The sequence below is a fragment of the Barbatula barbatula genome, assembly GCF_947034865.1.
Source record: "Barbatula barbatula genome assembly, chromosome: 1".
Lineage (NCBI taxonomy): Eukaryota > Metazoa > Chordata > Actinopteri > Cypriniformes > Nemacheilidae > Barbatula > Barbatula barbatula.
The window spans coordinates 21,029,325-21,045,984 of NC_136766.1; the positions used below are offsets into that span (position 1 = coordinate 21,029,325).

Here is a 16,660-nt window from a genome sequence, read left to right on the forward strand (position 1 = left end):
CTGTTCTTATCATATTACAGTAGAATTTAAATAAGCATTTCAGTATTCTAATGTGTTTTCCGGGAATATGCATTTTGTACGTGTTTATATTCAGGTTACGTTCACTTTAAGATCGCGCTGTTTGGATTGTGCTATCGCGTTATCCGTAGGTCAGAAGTGAACACTCACGCACTTCATGCGCATTTCGGCGTTTTCCTCCTGTGTTTTAAAATCACGGTGCTTCTTATCTGTCTTCTCATGTCTGACGTAGCATCGTCGGTATGTATACTTTGTTTGTGAAATTATTTTGAAGAATTATTTGATATTTCTGACTATTATTTTAAGTTCGTAAAGTGTAATCTGAGGATGGTTTGGATGCACGTCGGCGATGTATATGCTAGCTCTCACGTGTTCTTTGTTAGCGAGCTGCACGGTAAAAGTGTTATAACGTCTTGAATGTATTTACATGTATTTCTTGTTAGTTTAAAAACGAACTTTGACTACAGTAATTGTACTATTTGCCATTTTTCACGTAATTCGTCATTGCTCCTTTGTGTGTTACAGTTTCACTATTTTCCTTGTAACTCCAATAAACCTGTGGAACTAAGAATTCATCTTCAGAGTCTTGGTGTTGGGAAAAAGTTTAGCTGGCTGTCAGGATATTAAGCAAACATATCGAGGACGGCACAGTGAAACGACGACTATCAAGCAAGCGAGATATAGCAAAGTTGGAAGCTACCCAAACATGTCTGCACACGCATCCAGTGGACGATCGATGGACCATACTCTTCAGTCAAGTGCTACTGGAGCAGCGCGCCCCACAGAGCTACAGGCTAAAGAAGAGAGTTCACATGGAAATATAGCAGCACAGGAGAACCCATGCAGTGCATCAATAAGGACACGCTCGCAAGTATGTTGTTCCATGAGATCCAGTTCATCATCAGTGGGGTCTGCAGCTGTCAGAGCAAGAGCGAGGGCCGAAGCAGCAAAGGCACGGCTATGCTATGCTGAAGAGGAAGCAAATCTGAGGCTACAACAAGCTAAGTTGGATGTGTCTATAGAAATGCTAAAACATCAAAAAGAGACAGCAGCAGCCATTGCTGAAGCAGAGGCGTTTGAAGCTGCTGCTGAATTAAAGAGTGAGAAACATAGTTGTGACCTGAGCAAAGACACTGTTCCTTTAGAAGCCTCGCAACGTACAAAGCAGTATGTGCTTGATCAACTAAAAGAAAGGGATTCAGAACTTAAGTCATGTGAACACGGTGACACTCCAGCAAAGGCAGAGCCGGTCACCAACCACAACGTGTCACCTCCACCACTAAAGCCTGAAGCCAGTCCCTTCTATCCGCACCAGAACAATAGTGCTCCACATCATCTCATCTCACAGCAGCCTTACATCAGCACATACGAGGAAAGCCAAAAGCCATTCAGAAGGACATCTGGAGACGTTCGTCTACCTCACTTCAAGTCCAATGGTGAGCATGCTTGGCCTATACACCACTTTAGACCACAAAAGCACGACACTCAGCCTCCTCTCGCACACCATGCCATACGGCCAGACTCCTATGAATGCAGCTCATACATAAATGATGGCGGCTCACACATAAATGACTTTGTCAGGTATCTAGCCCGCCGTGAGCTTGTGGCTACAGGCTTGCTTCAATTCAACGACAAACCTCAAAACTACAGAGCATGGAAGCGTTCTTTTTTGGCTGCCATCAGAGGCCTTAACCTGGGACCTAGTGAGGAGATGGATCTTTTGCTAAAGTGGCTCGGAAAGGAGTCAGCGGAGCATATAGAGCAGATAAGAGCAATACACATCAATCGGCCAGAAGCAGGACTCGCCATGGCATGGGAAAGACTAGAGCTAACATATGGCTCAGCTGAAGCAGTAGAAAATTCTCTGTTCAAACGCATTGACAGCTTTACAAAAATAATAAACCGAGATGGAGCTAAGCTGACAAAGCTGGGTGATCTACTGATGGAATTGCAGGCCGCTAAGGCTGAAGGAGACTTACCAGGCCTGGCTTTCCTTGACACTGCGAGAGGCGTCAACCCGATCGTACAAAAACTCCCGTTTCGTCTCCAGGACAAATGGGTGATAGCTGGTGCAGCCTACAAGCATCAAAACCAAATGAGCTATCCCCCCTTTTGCTTCTTTGTTGATTTTGTCATCCAGCAGGCTCGCATTGCCAATGATCCAAGCTTCAGCCTCATCACCAACACAGATACAGCCCCCAAGACAGAGAAGACAGTGTGGAAGCCGAATAGACAGCGGGAAATCTCCGTCCACAAGACCGATGTATCACCCAGAACCACATCTGACATGGATGAGCCTCTAACAAAATCTGACGACAGCGAAAGACTGTGTTTGTTGCATAAAAAGCCACACCCTCTCCGTAAGTGCCGGGCGTTCAGAGAGAAGCCCATTGACGAGCGCAAAACATTCCTCAAAGAAAACAATGTGTGCTTTAAATGTCTGTCTTCCTCGTCTCACATAGCAAAGAATTGCAAATTCAATGTCCAGTGTTTTGAATGTAAGAGCAACAGGCACAACACCGCGCTCCACCCTGGACCCGCACCCTGGCAGCAGGAGGATGGCCCTGCTGAGCACGGCGGGGAGGGAGATGAAGCTTCAGCGCAGTCTCAGGTAACCAACAAATGCACGAAAGTCTGCGGAGGTGAACTCACAGACCGCTCCTGCTCGAAAATATGCCTTGTTAAAGTGTTCCCAGCTGGCCATAGAGGAAAAGCTGTGACGTTGTACGCTGTCATGGACGAGCAAAGCAATAGGTCACTGGCTCGCTCACAGTTCTTCGAAATGTTCCATGACCAAAGTGCTAGTGCTCCTTACACACTGAGAACATGTGCTGGAGTGAAGCAATCAGCAGGCAGAAGGGCCAGTGGCTATGAAGTGGAGTCTCTAGATGGAGCTGTTCGCATCCCGTTGCCAAGCCTCATAGAATGTAACGACATACCGAATAACAGAGAGGAGATTCCAACCCCCGAAGTAGCTCTTCATCATGCTCATCTAAGGTCAGTTGCTCACCTCATCCCAGACATTGATCCGCAAGCCCCTATCATGCTTCTCTTAGGACGGGACATTATCAGAGTGCATAAAGTCCGCAAACAGGTGAATGGCCCTCACAACCTGCCTTACGCACAGAAGTTAGACCTGGGGTGGGTCATTGTAGGAAATGTGTGCCTAGGTAATGTTCACAGGCCATTGACAATTAGCACGTTCCACACGAACACCACAGAGCTGCAACGCCCCACTCTCTTTGACGCATGCCCCAATGTGTTCCATGTGAAAGAGAGGTTCAGTGACACCCAAGCCACAAGTGAGCCTCCAGCATATCCTGAGGACCAGCCTATCTGCGAAACCGACCACCTTGGATGCACAGTGTTCAGGCTGACCAAGGATGACAACCAGGTGGCTCCCTCCATTCAAGATACAAAGTTCATGGAGATAATGGCTCAGGGACTGCGAAAAGACTCAAATAACAGTTGGGTGGCACCATTACCATTCAAGAGCCCACGGCCACGGCTCCCAGACAACAGGCTACAGGCGCTGAGGCGTCTCATGTCTCTCAAACGTAACTTTGAAAAAAAACCTGAGATGAGAGACCACTTTCTCTCCTTCATGGGCAACATGTTTCGGAACGGTCATGCAGAGTTAGCCCCCCCTCTCAACCCGGATGAAGAAAGGTGGTACTTACCAACATTCGGGGTGTATCATCCAAAAAAACCCAAGAAAATCCGGGTGGTATTCGATTCCAGTGCCCAATATAACGGTGTATCACTCAACAACATCCTGTTAACAGGACCTGACCTTAACAACACACTACTGGGAGTGCTGATTCGGTTCAGAAGAGAGGCCATCGCAGTCACAGCCGACATAGAACAGATGTTCTATTGCTTTCGGGTAAAAGAAACAGACCGTGACTACTTGCGTTTTCTCTGGTTCGAGAATAATGACCTCTCAAAGGCCATCGTGGATTACCGCATGAATGTCCACGTCTTCGGCAACAGCCCATCACCTGCAGTGGCTATTCATGGTCTACACAAGTCTGTCCAAGGCAACCAATTCCACGTCGACCCAGATGTGCAGCACTTTGTGTTGCATGACTTCTATGTCGACGATGGGCTGAAGTCCCTGCCCACAGCTCAAGATGCTATTAGCCTGTTGAAAAGGACACAGGATGTCCTCTCCAAGTCAAACCTGAGACTTCACAAGATTGCAGCGAACAACAAAGAGGTCATGGACTCCTTTCCATCCAGTGACCACGCGAGTGACCTCAAAGACCTTGACCTCGACGCAGACGTGCTGCCGATGCAGCGCAGCCTCGGGCTTGACTGGAATCTCAAGACAGACTGTTTTCTTTTTAATGTCTCCAGTGAGACCAAGCCTTACACACGGCGGGGTGTCTTGTCCACTATCAATAGCCTCTATGACCCACTTGGATTCGTTGCCCCCGTCACAGTCCAAGGCAAGGCTATCCTGCGAGAGCTCACGACGGAGAACGGTGACTGGGATGCGCCCTTACCTCCTTCCATGGAAGAAGCCTGGACGTCATGGAAAGCCTCTCTGTCCGAGCTCGCTGAGCTTTCCATCCCAAGGCGCTACACAGAAGCCTCACCATCTGCAGCGGTAAGAAGAGAACTGTGTGTGTTCTGTGATGCGTCAGTCAAAGCTATCGGTGCTGTGTGCTACCTGAAAGTGACAGACAGTAATGGCAACAACCAGATTGGATTTGTAATGGGAAAAGCCAAGCTGGCCCCCCGCCCTGAACACACAGTACCAAGACTTGAACTCTGCGCGGCTGTGCTTGCTGTTGAGTTAGCAGACCTGGTCTCAGCAGAACTAGACCTACAGCTTGATGCCGTAACGTACTACTCGGACAGTAAAGTAGTCCTGGGCTATATTTGCAATGAGACCAGGCGCTTTTATGTCTATGTCAGCAACCGAGTGTTACGCATCAGAAAATCCTGTCGTCCAGACCAGTGGCGTTACGTGCCTACAGACATGAACCCTGCAGATCACGCAACACGTTCAGTCCCTGCTAGCCAATTGAAACACTCCAACTGGTTTAGTGGGCCCAAATTTCTCTCCAAGCCGGAGCCCAGTATCTCTGAAAGCACTTATGGCCTTGTTGACCCGAGCTCAGACCCAAATATCCGCCCTTTGGTGTCTGCCTTAAGCACTGCAGCCTCAAACCAGCAACTGGATTCACAACGCTTTGCAAAGTTCTCTACCTGGAAGTCCTTAACTCGTGCATTCACTCGCCTCATTCACATAGCCTGTCATTTCAAGACAGCTCACAGAGTGAACAGTGCATGCGAGGGCTGGCATTACTGTAAAGCTGAATTCACAGTTGAGGAATCAGAGAAAGCGTCAGCTGTAATCATCCAAGCAGTTCAAAAGGAAGTCTACAGTCAAGAGATAAAGTGCATTCAAAAACATGAAAGGATGCCAAAAACGAGCCCTCTCAGAAATCTGGACCCGTTCATTGACACACTCGGCCTTCTCAGAGTGGGAGGCCGACTTCATTATTCAAGTGTCGATCAGAACGAAAAGACTCCCCTGATTATTCCTGGCCAGCATCACATCGCCACTTTGCTTATCAAACACCACCACAAGCAGGTCCAGCATCAAGGCCGTCACTTTACTGAAGGGGCGGTCCGTTCAGCTGGCCTTTGGATAGTTGGAGGGAAGAAAAGAGTGAGCAGCATCATTTACCAATGCATAACATGCAGAAGGCTCAGAGCTCCACTCAGTATCCAGAGAATGGCTAACCTGCCAGCCGATCGTCTTTCAACAGATCCTCCATTCTCTAATGTAGGTCTTGATGTGTTCGGCCCATGGAACGTCTCCTCACGCAGAACCAGAGGTGGCTGCGCTCAAAGTAAAAGGTGGGCAGTTATATTTACGTGCATGAGCATAAGAGCTGTGCACATTGAAGTCATAGAATCCCTCGACACCTCTAGCTTCATCAACGCGCTACGGCGCTTCCTTTCAATGCGTGGGCCGGTCAAAAACATTCGTTCCGACCGCGGCACGAACTTCATTGGTGCCTGTAAGGAACTGAAGATAGCCTCAAACATTGACAGCACTGCCGTAAAGACTTACCTCTCAGACAAGGGTTGCATCTGGTCTTTTAATCCCCCTCATGCATCCCATTGGGGTGGATCATGGGAGAGAATGATAGGGCTGGCAAGGAGGATTCTGGACGCAATGTTCCTCCAGCTGAAAGACAAGCTCACCCACGAAGTGCTGGTTACTTTCATGGCAGAAGTCGCAGCTATCATCAACGCCAGGCCACTTGTTCCAGTGACTATGGACCCTGATGACTCGTTCATACTCACGCCAGCTGCTCTTCTCACACAAAAGCCGAACTGTGTGCCTGCTCCTGCCGGTGAGTTTGGAGTTGCAGACCTCTACAAGTCCCAGTGGAGGCAGGTTCAGCAGCTGTCCAACACCTTCTGGGACCGCTGGAGGAAACAATTCCTCCCAACACTGCAGGCCCGCAAGAAATGGCAGTCCGCTCAGCCAAACATTCAGCCTGGAAGCGTTGTTCTCCTTAAGAACAGCCAAGCGCCTAGAAATGAATGGCCTCTTGGATTGATTACTCAGGCCTTCTCTAGCAAAGATGGGAAAGTACGCCAGGTTGAGGTAAAGATCATCAAACCAGGCGGGACTAGCCTCTTTCTCAGGCCAGTCAATGAAATTGTTCTCCTTCTACCTCCAGAGGTATAGTAATGGACTGTGGGGTGACGTGTGTCCACGTCAGACGGGGAGTGTTCTGTTCTTATCATATTACAGTAGAATTTAAATAAGCATTTCAGTATTCTAATGTGTTTTCCGGGAATATGCATTTTGTACGTGTTTATATTCAGGTTACGTTCACTTTAAGATCGCGCTGTTTGGATTGTGCTATCGCGTTATCCGTAGGTCAGAAGTGAACACTCACGCACTTCATGCGCATTTCGGCGTTTTCCTCCTGTGTTTTAAAATCACGGTGCTTCTTATCTGTCTTCTCATGTCTGACGTAGCATCGTCGGTATGTATACTTTGTTTGTGAAATTATTTTGAAGAATTATTTGATATTTCTGACTATTATTTTAAGTTCGTAAAGTGTAATCTGAGGATGGTTTGGATGCACGTCGGCGATGTATATGCTAGCTCTCACGTGTTCTTTGTTAGCGAGCTGCACGGTAAAAGTGTTATAACGTCTTGAATGTATTTACATGTATTTCTTGTTAGTTTAAAAACGAACTTTGACTACAGTAATTGTACTATTTGCCATTTTTCACGTAATTCGTCATTGCTCCTTTGTGTGTTACAGTTTCACTATTTTCCTTGTAACTCCAATAAACCTGTGGAACTAAGAATTAATCTTCAGAGTCTTGGTGTTGGGAAAAAGTTTAGCTGGCTGTCAGGATATTAAGCAAACATATCGAGGACGGCACAATTGTTCTCGTCCAGATACTGAAGAGATAGAGAGAAAGCGCGTTTGCGCTAAAACTGGATACAGAGTGAGAGCGCAATACACTATGATGAATAAACTTTCAGTTAATTCGCAGGTCACAGGCTTTACGCAGCAGTTTAAGTTAAGATATTTGCACCAATGCACTAGTACTCCTCCAGATAAAGAGAGTAAAAGATAGCTTTAGCAGGCACACTCTATGATGAATAAAAATACTGTAACGTTCTCCGACAATAACCCGACGACTTCTGGAACAAAGGGGTGTTTATTCAAAGCTATTGTCGGCCACAACCCACGCCGTACATACCCTGGCTATACCAGAGAACCTCACTTGCACCAACGGGCACCCTTTTAAGCACAGTCTTTAGTGAGTAAATGTAAACAGCAAGATTCTGTAATAAGTGTTATTCCTTGTCTTTAAGCGCAGCCACATCTTTTTTATTACTGCGTAGAAATACTCCAGTAATTTTGGTCATACAAATAAGACTAATAAATGATTCGAAACTGTGATTGGTCTACTTTTATTTGTGTGTACTCATTATCTACTAAATGTTTTGCTTTCGCAAAAGAATGAAAATATATAGGATGTGCTTTCAGCCGTCTCTTTCTGCGTGCATCTTTCTGAAACGCGTCATTAAAACCGATTTAAACTCTGCAAATACTCATCATAGAAACGTAAAGCATATGTCTAAAGAAAGTTTGAAGTGTCTACTTATAACTGATCTAATTAATATTAATATTGTCAGATTATGTACTATGAATAAAAGTAAAGACAGGTGCAGTTTATCCTGCATCAGCTCGTTATGTGATTACATCCTTGAGCAGAGCGCTCTGTTTCATATGATCCGTGCAAGCCCCAAACAATGGCACAACAATACAGCAAGACTCTTCGTTAAATATGTTGATTTTACTGCGCTTTTGGCCGATGTCATGCTGCACATGTGCAGATCTTCAGACAGCCCTAAACAAAGAGGAAAGGTAAACATTCCCTTTAAAAGATCGCCAATCTGAGGATAAACGGTTTACGTGTAATAACTGTGGTTTTTGGGCAAAGTATTTCTCAGTGCTCTTGTAATTCTTAATTTTGAACATATTTTTCAATTTAATCGGTCTACTTGACCTGTAAAAATCGATATCGACATCGGCCCTGACAAAATGCATATCGGTCGACCTCTAGAAGAAAGCATTGACACACCCTATGGCTGTCCAGTTTGGGGCCCCTTCCTCTCTTCCTAACTGAGCTGTAAACCCAAACTAATTCCCCAACCTCAAAGGGGCATGCGTCCCTGGGAATGGAAATCATAAGCCCTTTTCTGTCCTATCCCTGCATTACTCAACTGCTTTCGTGCATACGCGTGGGAGGAATCCAAACAGTCCTGGCGCTGTCTAGCATATTCAGGTCCTGCAGGAGCAGGTTGAGCCTCTAGGGCCGTTCAAATGCGAGCTCTGCAGGTTTCTTGATCTCCCTGCACAGCATGAGCAGGGTTGGTGTGCATGAGGTCTTGGATTGCAGAGTGACATGTCATTAAAACAAGTGACAGATGGGTATCCCAGTCCTGCTGATGAGTGGTCATCAAGATGGATAACTGTTCAGCCAGAGTTCTATTAAATTGCTCCACAAGTCCATCGCTTTGCGGGTGAAGAGGGGTGGTGCGGGACTTAATGATTCCCTGTCGCTCGCACATACTGGAGAACACCCGGGATTCTAAATTTCACCCTTGATCGCTATGGATACTGTACTATGCACCTACTGAACATGCCCTCTACCAGTCTCCTGGTCAGGCAATGCAAAGGCCTCTGGCCATTTGGTAAAGTAATCCATTGTAGTCAAGACAAAGCGATTTCCCAGGGTGGTTCAAGGGAATAGCCCCATGATGTCCCCCCCACCCTCTGCATCGGCTCTCCCACTGGAAACTGCTGCAGCTCAGCCCTAGACTGCCTCTGTGGCCCCTTGTGTTCTGAACAAAGATCACAGCGACTGCAGAAGTCCTCCAGATCACACCTCAGCCGTCCCCAGTAGAAGGATTGACAGACTCGCCGAAGCATCTTTGTCCCCCCAAAATGGCTGGATATGCATAGCTTCCAGCCCTGCCTCACACATGTTCCTAGGCACCACTATTTGCCATCCCCTTGTCCTGTTGCTGGCACCACCAACACTTGTTGGAGGACCCCTTCTTCCACAGTCCCTTGGTTAATGGGGCGAGCGCTGCCACCTCCCAGGGCGGGTGCTGTTCTGCCTCTAACCAAAGCATCACAGACTGCTTGTCTGGGTCCTGCCTTGGATTTTCCCCCCACTCCATTACATCCACCTCTTGTAAATCCTGGCATACCCACTCAGGCTCCTGGTTCAGTTCAAACACACTGGCTTCTCTCTGCTACCAGTACCAGCACTCCTGCTGATTACAAGGGTGTCTAGACAGGGCATCTGCATTGCCATGCCGTGCCCCTGCATGATACAACACAGTGAACTCGTAACCTTTTAGCTCCTTGAGCCAACATGCCATTTGACCCTCTGGTCCTTTAAACGACATAAGCCACAGCAGCGAAGCATGGTCAGAGCGTATGGTGAAATGGCGGCCACACAAGTAGTACTTGAAATGCCTGATGCCAGAGATGGTAGCCAGCAGCTCTCGTTGTGTGACACAGTACCTCTTTTTTGCCCTGTTAAGCACCTTGATGAAATAAGCTACTACTTTCTCCGTATTCGGCCACATTTGGGACAATACTGCCCACGACCCTATCTCCACTCACATCAGTATCGAGTACAAAGGGTAGTTGGGGGTTCAGGGGTGCCAGAACATGCGCACTTATCAAGGCTTCTTCCAGTGAATTGAAAGTTTCCTGACAGCCCTCCGACTAGACGAAACTCTGATCCTGACCCAAGATGCTCTTTAATTCTCTCTGGATCACCTGGATTGGCCACTCTTGAATTACACTCACTCTGTCATCCACCGTTCCGATTCCCTCGCTGCCTATTCGATGCCCCAAGAAGGTGGCATTTCTCTGGGTGTAACTTCATGCCTGCTGCCTTGATTCTCTCTGCCCTAAACATGCTAAACTCATGTGGTAAGTGATTGTGATGTACATTGCTGTGTTGAGGTTTATTAATCGTTATACTGTGCTTTATTCATATTTGAATAGAGAATTATTGCAATTATGCTCCTTGTGAGGAATAATAATTGTTTAAATTCAATAAAAAACAATTTTAATAACCTGACTGTTTGGTCGTTAGGACGTGATCATCACGTCCCAGAAACAACAACAACAACCCAGGAAAACGACAACCATCACTCCACGATTCTTCACACTGTTATTAAGCTAGGCTTTTGTTATTGTTTTGCAGCCTTTAGCATCGAAAATTACAAATTGCTCCTTTACCTCTAAACTCTCACAGAAATATTTCAGCATTTTTACATTAGTATGATCTCTAAGTTGTCTCTCTCATTCGGACCAAAAAATTTACCCACAGGTTAAAAATGACTGGTTTTATTATGGTGTGGGGACATTCCCCAAAATGTAGGTTTACCCTTTACCGCACACACAGGTCCTGGTCTTAGAAATCTGATTTTGAAAATACCACAAACTTCACAATCTATAAAGTTTTGTCAGGACAAACACCCAGAACTGTTAATCCCCACCAAAATATATGTCTTAAAATTAATCCTTCAATCATTTATGAACAAAAAGAAACTTTATAGAAATCCCATGTGTACTTTGATCTGTACCAAACTGACTCTTGAAATATGCACTCGGGCATGACAGAGCGCAGTGTAGGGACTCTGTACCATGCATGCATGTGTGCTGAAGCTCTGTGGGGGAGAGGAAATCCAAACAAATCAATGCAGGCTGAGCCCTGGAGAGTCTGCGCCTCCGCCATCACCAATTACTGCATCGTAGAAACAAACACTGTGGAAGCGAATTAGAAGAAAAGGCAAAGTCTGCTAGCAGGTAAAATCCTAGTTTTGCAGATGCGTGCGTGTGAGCGATGCCGGGGGAGGGTGGGGGGTCTGGATACACTCACAGGGGCAGGTTTGCTGGGTCTGGCAGTGCAGTCAGGCCACTCTGTAATTTACAGAGGTGGAATGCAGCATGCAGCCGCGGGTGCTAATTACAGAGTGTTCATCTCTCTCTCTCTCTCTCTCTCTCTCTCTCTCTCTCTGTGAGCCAGCCAACCAAAACCAGCCGACTCCCACACTGCTCTGCTGTCAGCTGCAACGTTCAGACAAAATGCAGAAGTGCAAACACACTTGGACAGCTGTTTGAATAATCTACCATCTATGACTCAGGTAACTGCACGCTACAAAAACCCACATAAAGGTTTACTAGTATGTAAGGATTTGTAATAAACCATTAAAACACCATTAGAAATTTTATGCGAGTTATTAAAAGTCTATTCAGACCACTTTTCCTGTTTTGTTTTTATAAACATTATTGGCGATGCTATTGCACACATATAGCATGCCTTATTTTTGAGTGGCACAGATCTCTTCAGTCATGGCACATGAATTGATGCTTTTTATTTCTCCGAAACATTTCAATGAAATGCACCCCCAGCTAACAAAATGAAAATGCACCATGTCCCGATTATTCATACAGATTCTTCCCTCCCACACACACATATAGCACACATACATTACAGGAGAAGCAAACCCACACAAAAGTATTAGACAGAGCTGCATATACAGTTTATGCACATCCATAGCAAACAAGTCCATCCAGCCCACTAACCAAGATGTTTGTTTTATTACACAAGTCGGATTAGAGAGACAGCTTAAGTCAGCATTACAGGAGTCAAGACTTGAGAGAAACAGTCCTTCAGGGTTACAGTTTAATGTTACCTTTTATGCAGTTTTTGTATCTGATAGAAAGTCAAAAACAAAGAAAAAAGGAAGCAAAAGTTGTTCGTACAACAACAACAACAACGTGCCTGACAGGCTGAAACTCCAACTCAGATTTGTTATGACCTCATACACTTCAAGTCAAGTCAAGTCAACTTTATTTAAATAACGCTTTTTACAATTTTCATTGTTACAAAGCATCTGTACAAGAAAACATATTGACTAAAAGCAAAACATATACGGTTATGCAAGTCAAATATCAGACAGACTATAAATTCCTATATGCAGTGTTAAATAAAACTATAAATTCTTAAGATTAAGAGTTAATGGCTTTCACAGTAAATTCTCTCACTAATGTCAAATGCCATTAATGCATCTGTTGCATAAATATAACACCATGAATAAAGGATAAACAATAAGAGAGACTCTGTGGAAGGACTGACATGTAAGCCAATAAATATTCAATCACTTTCAAGCATTTAACCAGCACAGTCAGGTTCGGTTTAAAGGGGTTACGGGTTAGGAGTTTTCCACATAATCTTCATTGCGCCCGAAAGCAGATAACACCAACACAGTTAGAAGCTATTCTTTATTTCACGTACGACTTTCTGTGGTTATACAGCTGACCAGGATTGTCAGGCTAATTTATTACAAACTTTAGTGAAGCTGCGTTTTGCTCAGTGAGATAAGGCTGAGATTAAACGCTGTCCTTTATCAGCCCGCAACACATTCAAAAGACACTGTATCAATTTAATTAATAGCCCTCAAGACAAAGAGTAAGGCAACTATTTTCCATAGCTGGACACTCGTGTGAATGGACAATACGAACAGTAAGTAGGAACATGAGCTGAAACAGCACTCTTTGTTTGTTTGCCTCGGGCTGTGTCTCGAGACCTAGAGAGCTGACAGCAATTTATTAATTACATGCGCAAGTAATGTCGATCAAAAAAGAGCGCACGTGAAGCACAAAACATATTTTAGTATTTCAGCTGGACACATGCATTGAGTGACTTGAGCTAACTGACGATGACCCCACAAAAGTATTGATATTTGTCAAGTTAAATTATTACTGAAATAAAGCGTTCATACATTTATTATACTATAAAACTGATTAAATAAACGCAGTTTTGATCGTAAGATCGAGCGCGTATTCTTAGTAAACTCGCAGCATCACTGTCTTCTGTTATAAAAGCAGCCGAAATACAGCTAGAATTGTAAGATTACGAGAAATAATCTCTGCAACAAATACTAAAATCATAAAAGTCGGATGCTTTACAAAAAGTTGTTTAGAGACTGAACTACATTACTGTTCGCATAAGCGACATCATTATTTAGCATCTCCAGTGATGTTGTTTGGATGACTGGAGCCAACAGGCATGACTGAAATACAGCACACGAACTTTCACAATAAGCCTACCTGGATGATGTTGCTGAAGGTGCGGCCCCTTTCCGAAACGATTGCTGCTTTTTAAAGGTGAAAATGCAATGTTTTGGCTTGTGCATTTACAGAGAAGAAACATCAGCGATTTTTTTTGCGCTTCAGCCCTGCTGACAGTAATCCGAGCGGCTCTTCTCGCTTGCTGTGTTGTGTTTTGGGAAAGAGACGCTGTGTAACGCGTCTGAACCTTGAGCTCCAAACGCACGGCTGTTCCACGCTCAGCTGTCTGTCTCCAGCTCGAGCAGACAACAAAAGTCCAGCCTTTACCGTAGCGTGTCGAAGAAGAGCGCATAAAAAAACCTGCGATCCTTCAAATGGTTTGATCGTTTTCATTTCATGCAAGAACCTTTCTTTAAAAATTGCACATTTTATATGAGTTGTATGTACTACAGTTTAATGCGGTGACAGTTAATCATGTTATCTTCTTCAACTGTGATTAAACAACTCTATTTGTATAGTCCTATTTAATATTTTTATTTGTCAAACAATGGACTGCCTTCGGTACCATCTGGAGACAAATCTTTGTGTCACTGGGGTGGCTTAATGGTTAAAGACATGGCTAATAATCAAAAGTTTGTGGGTTCAAATCCCAAAAGAGGAGATTTATGGTCTATCATCATTATGCCCTTAAGCAAGGTGCTTTATATGGTAATCTGCTGGAGACTGTCAGGTGTACTATAATTTCCTATGAATAGATGTGTCATCTGAAACGACTTGCATATAAAGTACATAGTAATAACCTACAACACCTACTAAATACAGTTTTTGTTAACCAAAAAAAATCCACAATTTTACATTAAAACCATTATTACAGTGCAGTCAGTCTGGCTAACAAAATACATGGGTGTGAATAAAAATAGGCCTTTGTAGGCTTGAATCTGTGTGAGCTCCACAAGACCACAGGCTGTGCCTTATCATCGACATTAGACGTTTGCTCACTAATGCAACTTTTCCAGTAACTGTGCATCATCAATGTACCTTTTTACTCCACAGTGAACCATTAACAAGTCTATCTAGCAAAGTGTGATTGGAAGAGGATAGAGAGGGCAAAGGGTGCCATTTGGGAAATGGCCATGAATCTGTTTCCTGTGCACATTCTCACATATTCTCAGTCTCACATATGTAGCAATGGAAGTATTCACATGGTGCATAAGGCCCAAGAGAGCCACTCGCTTGTATGGGAAATGATGGATCTTCGGTGGGAGCATTCAACCGAGCCTGCCATTGCTGATGTTGGAGTTTCTAGGCAAGATACATCATCATCATCTATCATTACTCACAATAAGAGCTTATCAATGTTTTTAAGTATCAACATTTTAGAAAAGGGGATTTTGGTGATGTTGAAACTCACAGTGTTATTAAAACGACGCATGAAACATTTAGTCTAAGATCTAGTGCTATATTAGGTTTTGATGTCAGAATTTATTGCCCCAAGCTGGTTTGAAGTGGAACATGATTATGATTATATGGACCACTAGGGGTTATCTCAAAATGGTGACAGTATTCACTGTCTAAATTCCGCTCTGTCCTTGTCCTCGGTTCTCATGGTAACGGCCGGAAAAGTGATGCCCCGTGAAACAGCGAGGAAGAACGACAGCAAGGGATTATGAACAAGAAAGAGGAATTATAGCAACTTTAGTGAAATGGGCAGGTTGCCTTCTAACATTTCTTGGCTCATCACTGTGGCAAGTGGTTATTATCAAAGCACTTTTTTAAGCACTTTTAATGAGTATGAAAAATGTTAGTCAGATCTCTGACTCATTTTAGAGCTTAGAATTACTCAGGAACAAATTCGAGCCCTTAAAGATGGCCTCGTTCCCCAGAGTTCCATCACAAACAGTGTACGATACCAGCTTTATGAGAATGTAAAAAGACCCTTATAGACAATGCAGAAAAGCTAAGAGGTTATTGGGAATGAATGGGCGGGTGGGGAAAAATGGACAGAATTTGTTTGCGATAAACGGTGCCGCTGCCACACTGATAAGAGTGTGTGAGAATGTTGACAGAGGGAGACAGCGGGGGACAAGAGACAGACATGAGGGCAAGTGATGACAGGCAGAGGCTCATGCCCCCATGCGCTTGCATTTACACGCACGCACACACACAGATCACATTTGTGATATTTCGAAGACAGATTATAGATATAATTACTTGCATAACTGGATTATACAATAAATCTACAGAATGTGTAATGCTTTTTAAAAATGTCCAGGTCTTAACCTACCTAGTTAAGTGTATAATACCTCTCGGTTATTGAATATTATGAAAATTATGGAAAATTTTAATAAATGGGCTCGCCGAGTAGCGTTACATGATAAGCAAGCATCTATGCTTGTCTCTCTCTCTCTCTCTCTCTCTCTCTCTCTCTCTCTCTCTCTCTCTCTCTCTCTCTCTCTCTCTCTCTCTCTCTCTTTCTATTATATGAACAGACTCTCTCTCACACACCCGCAGCCCTCTCTGGTTTAATTGAGTGCAGAGGACAAACACTTAGGAGACACAGCAGCAGTCTAAAAGCATCCAGTGTGAGACGTTTCATAAATGAGTGTAATCGTGGCCATATGGCAGCTTTTGAGAGCCTGAACCACATGTCTGGAAAAAAATATCACTGACTCCTCATCTGACACGGAATGGAGATCAGGATCTGCCAACCCATGTCTGCTAAATCCACTTCATACCATTTTCCCTGCATATCATAGTATAGTGGTGTTTATGTTAATACCGGCATGTATAGAGAATAGCCCTAAAAAACACACAAACACTGAGGAAATAGTGTTTGGCACAATATAATAGAGAAATAAAAAACACTGTTTGCTACAGGAGAGATGCATGTGGCAGGGATGGACATTTCTAGTCCTGCAGAGTTCCTGCAGAGTTTAGCTTTAACCCTAAAAACACCTGAAGCAGTTAATCAAGACTTT

The 16,660-nt window shown here is 44.4% G+C and overlaps 1 protein-coding gene across 1 annotated transcript in view; it reads right to left on the reverse strand.

Annotated features, from left to right (window-relative positions):
- Window positions 1-13,981, reverse strand: part of dok4 (docking protein 4) — a 41,030-nt gene extending 27,049 nt beyond the window's left edge. Inside the window, exon 1 of the mRNA XM_079465829.1 lies at window positions 13,722-13,981. The gene's annotated coding sequence lies outside the window, so the exon portion shown is untranslated. The remainder of the gene's footprint in view (window positions 1-13,721) is intronic.
- Between the last annotated feature and the right edge of the window lie 2,679 nt (window positions 13,982-16,660).